The sequence below is a fragment of the Cornus florida genome, unplaced genomic scaffold (assembly GCF_030987335.1).
Source record: "Cornus florida cultivar Cherokee Brave unplaced genomic scaffold, ASM3098733v1 CherokeeBrave_3.0.0_Hap2_Chr06, whole genome shotgun sequence".
NCBI lineage: Eukaryota > Viridiplantae > Streptophyta > Magnoliopsida > Cornales > Cornaceae > Cornus > Cornus florida.
Genome location: NW_026775576.1, coordinates 60035674 through 60043777, shown reverse-complemented (window position 1 = coordinate 60043777; position 8104 = coordinate 60035674). Strand labels below are relative to the sequence as shown.

Sequence of the window (8104 nt, the reverse complement as noted above, 5' to 3'; positions counted from 1 at the left end):
GACTCTCCTCACAAGGAGAACAAACCTTTTCTTTTACAATCACTCTCCTTCACGGAATAGCAAACCTCTTTTATAAGCTTTGCAAAGCTCTTCCCCCCTGCTAAGTGAAAGTCCCTTCAATTAGACTTCAAAAGAGTCGCACCAATTCTCTTTCAATCTTTTTATTTATTTATTTATTTTTTTTCTTGGTAAGAAATTCATACTCCCATTTTGCCTCTATGAAAAATAGAGATAATACCTTTTCCGTACGTCACATTAAATAGTATAAAATGTTTCATAAAGTAATAATTCTCTTCATTATACAAGTTTAAACTCACAATCCTATAACTATAAACGAATAATCAATTAAGTTTGAAGCTCAAATTTAGGGTACACTCACAAGAGTATGAATGTAATCATTGAAGGGTTCAGCTCATAGTCATAAATGTTCGGACATTAGTGTATTTTATAGTCCCACTCAAAAATTTGACTACTATAGAGCATTTAATGCACGAGTGAACAGTTGAACTAATCGTTAAATTTTAAAACACAAAAAAAATGGTAGATTGTTCTAAAAAGTAATCGACTAGTTAGGTTGGCTAGTTAGTCAACTAATCGACATCTAGTTCCCATAACATAATTAAATTGGGCACAAAGTGCCTCAACACACGATGATTCATTCAACTAGCGTCACAAAAGTCCATATGGCCAACGCATTAGAATAGATTGGTTGATTGATTTGATTAAATCAATTGATTGACTTTGCTCAAAGGTAAAATTTGAAATACTTTTTAAGTTTGAAATGAGATTTTTCTACTTCAAAATTTATCAAAGCCTTGTACGATGGTTTAATTAAGTTTATGATCTATCACTGAATAGAAAAAACTGATTTCTCTCAATGTTACTAACAGAAACATATTGTAATCACAAAAAGAATGATGGAAACTTTTCAGACTGGGGGAGCTTGAATATTATTGACGATGAATCATTAGAATATTCATTGTGCTCCTTTTTTTTTCTGCCAAATAGTAAACTCAATGAATAAGTGTTGCACTTCTGTGCAGCAACTTCAATTCGTTTTTCACCAACCTAAAGCCATTTACATTAAAAGGAAGAGAAAAAAATAAAAAAGAGAGTAGAATATTATATATAATAGGCTAATAGCACTTGTAGAATATATATATATATATATAAAGACAAAAAGCACCAATTTGTGGAAAACGGAAATGCATTCATAAAACAGAATGCTAGTAGAGGCTGCATGACATGGAAAAAGTTAGAATTGTAGGTAATATCGAAAATACACAAAAGATACGGACAGAAAAGTAAAAGCCCTCCGATGTTAACACAGCCAAAAAAAAAGAAAAAAGTGAGAGATGCTTGTGCTTTTACTGGCAGATGCACGTGTTTATGCACATACTCATAACAAAGGGTGGATCCATTTTACAATTCATTACAACAATAGCAAGACTTGATCCCAAAGTTCAAATATTCCCTGCTTAATTTACTTCTTCTACAAAGAGGCCCAGAGTGTTCATCTTTTATAATTGACGTCTGTATACAGTGTCAATTATTAGATTGCCATTGTATATGGTCATTGAATCTCTTGAGCCTTGCTTTTGTCTTTTGTAGGTGCTTGTTTATTAATATAATTATGTATTTCAATAGATTGTCATGTAATTCTTTGTCAATTTGATTTGTTTGAAGCATATGCCTATGCGTGATCTTTAGATTCCCAAAATTTTGTATGAAGGGTCTCTCATTTAAAAGTTTTGAAGGTCTAGTGTCGGTCCATAAATTACATTTGATGAGTACTGAAAAGTGCGTATTTAAACCCCTTAAACTTAGGCATTCTAGTACCTTTATCTATCTTACTTTATCGTTTTAGATTGATTTCGTATTATTTCCTTTTTCAGGCACTTATCCCGAAAATAAGCTAACTCAGCCAAATAAGAACTTCATTGAAGCAATTCTGGGATTAAACAAAGAAATGAGCAAAGTGGAGAAAGAAAGAAGCAAATGAAGCCAAATGTGACAAGCAGCAAAGTTCGATCGATCCAAGTTCAAGGTTCGATCGATCGAACAATGATCGATCTCAGCACTTCAAGATAGATCCAAACCTTGACCCAAAAGTATAAAGTTCCCAAAAGTTCGATCGATCCAACACCATCCTTCGATCGATCGAACACTTTTGTCCTTATTCAAATGATTGATCCTATCCACAGCTGTACCACCCACTAACCACTTTCGTCCTTTTCCCATAAATATCTCTCATAAATATCTCGGATTTGTCTTTTTTCAAAAAACTCAACTAGTTGGATCGATCCAACCTAAGTTCGATCGATCTCACTTACTTTCGATCGATCCAAGTTCAAGGTTCGATCAATCAAACTTCTTCCAGTGTGAAAAAGTTAAAATTCCATCTCATTGAAAGTTGTCCTTTATCCAATTATTAGGGAATATTATGTGCACGATCCCAGCTCATTTTGGGTGTCATTTTGACCTACCTATATAAGGATAATGATTGCTTTTTACAAAAAGGGAAAGCCAACATTATTTCATATCATCTCTTGGAGAGCAAGCTTAAAGGAGGAGGAGGCTAGAGATACCATTGGAGTTCTTCATCAATAAGTAGCAGATTTCAACTATAGAATTAGCTCTTGAGGGTTGGAGCATCATCACCATGAGTGGCTAGACATCCTGTTGGGGCTAGAGTTAACCCCAAGCATGCTTTCTATATTTTAATCTTGTGTATTATTGAGGGATTAGTGTTGTAATTGATGTTTTGACACTTTGATATATATATATATATATATATCTTGTTTATTCAATGATTTATGTGGTTTAATGCTTCCAATTGATCATTTCATTTTATCCATATGTCTATGTATGCTAGAATAGATGTTCATGTGCTTGTCTCTAGATTTTGTGTTATTGATGCATATCTATGTGTATTGATGCTATAGATTTGGAGATTGTCAAAACATAGTACTTAAAAGAATGCTTTTGTGATTCTCTTGATGGTTCATGCTTATCTCTTGATGGATTGTGCCTCTCCCCTAGTTTATTTTCATGCTAGTAGAGTAGATGTGGTGTAATTGTAATGTAGTGTTAAATGGGAGGATAATCTATGCTTGTTGTTTGATGATCCAAGCTTTTGAATGCAATTAACATATGTCTCTATCCTTGTGTTGTATTTGGATTGTGAGCTTAATGAAATGATTAATGACTTGTTTTGATTTATTGTGCCTTTTACATGTTGTTTAGACAATATATGCTTCATTGCTTAGATAATATTGTGCTTTTCACATGATGTTTAGACAATACATGCTTAACTAGTCATCATTGCTTGTTGAATCAACCAAACATACACATACACACCAATATTGCAACCCACCATTTGCCCTCATTAATTACTTGTCAATGATATAGAAATGCATTACTTGGTGGTGATTTCTAAACCCCAAGATCTCTCTCTTACTCTTAATTGCATTCTTTTGCTGTCACTTAGATTAATTTAGTTGTTCTTCAATCAACCAACCAACCAATTGTTTGATCACTCGACCTACTAGCCCTAATAACAATTCCACGACATTGCTCGATCCTCACAGTCCCTTGGGTAGATCCTTATTCACTCTTGCTACTTTAGTAGTAGTGTTGATAGTGGTTTTTATAAATTTAAACTTGACCCAAAAGGCTTTTCTTGAACCGCATATTCACTACATCAATTTGGCGTGTAGGAACAGCCATATTAGCGCGTCAAATTTTGGCGTCGTTACCTGGGATTGATTGATTAGATTAGGCAACGTCGGATTTGTGGAATTGATTAGGATTAATACTCTTTTGATCGTGTCTTTACTTTATTTTTATTTTTCTTTTTGGTTACTTATTGTGTTGATTACTTAACTAGGTGCATTGTTGGAGAGGAAGCAAGCAAATGAGCCATTGAGCATTCAATTCAAGCAAGCAAAGAAAACAAAAAACTAAAAATTCTAAAATTGCTAAGCTAAGCTTTAAAATTTGGAGTTGAAGTGTTAAAGGACCTTTGTGAGAATTTCTTTACTCAATCCTTTAGTTAAATCGTCGGCCCGCGTGGAGGCTTATTTTTAATTGTCTTGCATCATTGTTGTTAAAGCATGGGAGTATGAATTAAGTGTTTGTGGAAGAAGTTTAATTGCATTGTTGTGAAGGCATAGTGTTTGTCATTCTTTGTGTTTATTTTGTTTTGCATTGTGCATGCATGGATGTCGTTCATTGAGACCAACTCTTGTCCCTCTTGATTTGCATCTTGAATCTATCGTTAGAAATCCTAAGGGAAGAGGAAGTTCAAATAGAGCCAATCTTTCAATGGATGACCATAATGATAATCATGTTGAGGATATTGGTCACATAGACCAACAAGGTATTCTTCATCCCAATGTGCACAATGAGAACATACAAGTACCATTAGGCATGTCTAGGCCATTCATTAACCAACCACCACAACAACAAGGCCAAGTTCCATATGGAATGCCAAGGCCAATGTATGCTCCACAACCTCCCATCAACAATCAAGGAATTCAAAACCAAGGTGTTCATGTTGCACCTCAAGTAACTAATCCACCTCTTGCTTTAAGAGACCATTATGTGCCTAATGAGTATAATGCACCTACATGCATTCAATTGCCTCCATTTAGAGCACATCATTATGAAATTAAGTCACAAACCATTCAAATGCTTCCTAACTATCATGGACTTCCAAGTGATGAACCTTACAAGCATTTGGATGAGTTTCTTGAGGTATGTTCCACCGTAAAATATACGGACATGCCGGAAGAGGTTTTAAGACTCAAACTTTTTCCATTCACCTTAAAAGACAAGGCAAAGTATTGGTTTAACAATCTTAGGCCTTTTTCAATCACTTCTTAGGCAGAAATGCAATAAGAGTTCTTGAAGAAGTACTATCCGGTTTCTAAGACCAATGCCATGAGGACCTCAATTCGAGAATTTTCACATGGGGATGGAGAAACGTTTCATGAGGCATGGGAATGCTTCAATGAATTGCTTAGGAAGTGTCCACATCATGACATGCCCAAATGGCAATTAGTTCAATACTTTTTCGAGAGCTTATCAGACAACTATAAGGGCATGGTTGATGCTTCCATGGGTGGCTCATACATTGATAGGCATGAGGATGACCTGTGGCGTCTCTATGAAAGAATGAGTGAAAATTCTTTGCATAGAACACTATCATCCAAGAATGGTAAAAATTCACAAGGTAGGAAGAGTGTTGGCTTAAATCAAGTCGACCATTCAAATGAAATAGCTGCCGAAATGAAGTCTTTATCTCAAAGGTTTGATAAATTTTTGATTAACCAAAACTCAGCGAACCAAGTATCTTCCTTTCCTAACCATTCTCATCGTGCATCAAATGAAACATTTATGACTTATTCAAGTGTTCTTCATTCTACTTCTCATTGTGCTCACAGACAAGTGTAAAGTGAACCTAATGAACAAGTCGATGCGGCTTTTGCGAACCAAGGGAACAATCCTTATGGTACTCATTATAATCCAAGTTGGAGGAATCATCTGAATTTCTCTTGGAAAAACCAAGGGGAGGGCTCAAACCCTTCCCAAGGCGGTTTTCAAGGGAAATACATTCCACCTTCACTTCAAAATCAAGGATCACAAGGTTATAGACCTTATCAATCATAATGGAATCAATTTGCTAATTCTCATTTTCCTAACTAATCTTATTCCCAAGGTAATACTAGAAGTCCCGCCTTTGAAGAGAAAGTTTTGAATGCTTTGGGCACTTTAGAGGCTAACACTCAATTGCTTCATTCTCACTCTCAATCTATTGTGCAGCTAAAAACCCAAGTAAGGCAAATAGCAAGCACACTCAATGCGAGAGAGAAAGAAAAGATGCCTATTAATGCCCCACCTAAGCAACAATGTGTTGTGGAAACCCATTCCTCATCGAAAGATCACACTAGTGAACATGTTAATGCGGTGACTACCTTGCGGAGTGGTAGGATTATGGACAACCAAGTTGGAATGTCCAATAAAGAGAGTGAACCAGTGCAACGTCAAGTTGTCACCCGTCCCGTTTCACATCCCATTCCTCCTTCATTGCATATATATGACCTTGTGAATGAGAAGGTCTTGAAAAATGTGTTTGAAAATGAAGTTTTGAAAATAATGTTAAAAAGTTTTTATTGAAAAATGACTTGAAAACTTCTTATGTTGAAGAGAGTTCAAAAGAAAATTTTGAAAAAGTGTTTGAACCAAAGGTTCCATTTCCGGATGCCTTAAAAGGATCCATTTCAAAAGACAAACAAAAGGCAAAAACCAATGAAATCATGAAAATGTTTAGGCAAGTGAAAGTTAATCTTCCACTATTGGATGCAATCAAGCAAATTTTGGCTTATGCCAAATTCTTGAAAGACTTGTGCACCCAAAAGCGGAAGAACAAGAGTCAAGCACCAAGAAAAGTGGTTTTGACCGAGCAAGTAAGCTCAATTTTGCAACATAACACTCCTCCAAAGTTTAAGGACCCCGGTTCACCCACTACATCATGCATTATTGGTGATCATATCATTAATCGGGCGCTTCTTGACTCAGGAGCAAGTGTTAACCTTCTTCCATACTCGGTTTATGTCAAATTGGGCCTAGGTGAATTGAAACTGACGTTGATAGTTTTGCAACTTGTCGACCGATCCATTAAGAAGCCTAGGGGTATAATCAAGGATGTTTTGATAAAGATTGACAAATTCTTCTTCCCGGTTGATTTCGTTGTCATAGACACGGAACCGATTCCCAATCCTAAGAGCCAAATTCCTGTTATCCTTGGCCGTCCATGAAGGTGAAGTTAAATATCTTTAATCTTACACCCAATTCATTTGACAAATATGAAGGAGAAGTTAATGTTGTAGATGAATGTCATGATCTTCAATGTCAAGGAAATGAGCTTTTGTGTAAAACCAAAACTTCCAAAAGATCATCTTTAACCTTGCATTCTAAAAGTTTTGTTTCAAACTCTTGCTTGGAAAGGGCACGGAAGCCCAAAGGTTGTGATTGCATAGACAAGGGACTAAAGATTTCTTTTGAGCTTAATCCAACAAGTTCTTCAAAGAACCATTTGTTGGGAGGAGTTCAAAGCATCTACCACCCCAACAAGGAGGGGATACATTATAAGATCTTTGATACGGGCTAAAAGAGTCCAATGTCTTGCTAGAGACGTTAAAGACTAGCAAAAGCATTCGTAGGGTGTCAAAACCCTATTCCTCCCCCATTTCTATCTTTTATTTCATTTCTTGCGAAGTCTAGATACTTGTTTTTGGTTCATATGCATTTCAAGGAACTTTGGTGAGGATTGCAAGCTTTCATGTCATTATTGAGCAGTTTGCAAAATTCGATCGATCTCAAACTTGAGTTCGATCGATCGAACTCCATTCTGCATCTAACACTTAGAAATTTTTTCGACCTGCAGAAACCTGCATCCAAATCACTTCTCTTTCCCATCTTTCAAACTAACTCTTAGATCGATCAAGAGACCTTCGATCGATCTCATGACTCAACACTTAGAAAAATTTTGAGCCTGCATCAACCTGCATATTTTAGTTGTCTGTCTGATTATTCGAAACATTCCAAGATCGATCTGAAAGTTCTTCGATCGATCCAACTTTCCAGTTCGATCGATTTCATGTTCCAACACTTAGCTAATTTTCTGAGCTAAAAACCTGCATATTTTTGCTCTGTCTGATCGATCGAACTATTGTTTCGATCTATCTCAATCTTCATTTCATTATTTTGACTTTGTTTTAACTTTTCAAATTTCCAAAAATCCAAAAACATTTGCATTTGTATTTCATTTTATTTTCATTTTATTTCATTTCATTTTATTTTTCAAAAAGTTTTTTTAAAAAAAAAAAATTCAAAAAAATTCTATTTTAATTAATTTTTAATTATTAGTGTTTATTCAATTTAATTTAAAAATAAAAAAAAAAACCAAAAATGTTTTATTTTATTTTCCAATTTTTAATTTTGATCCCAATTTTTAATTTTCACTTTGCAATTTTCAAAGGAAAAAAAAAAAAAAAAAAAAAAAAAAAAAAAACCTTGAATGGTGTTCATCAAAGTTCAA

General features: G+C 35.0%; 1 pseudogene; it reads right to left on the bottom strand.

Annotated features, from left to right (window-relative positions):
* Positions 1-4949: 4949 nt before the first annotated feature.
* On the bottom strand, positions 4950-5048 carry LOC132315476 (small nucleolar RNA R71; annotated as a pseudogene).
* Between the last annotated feature and the right edge of the window lie 3056 nt (positions 5049-8104).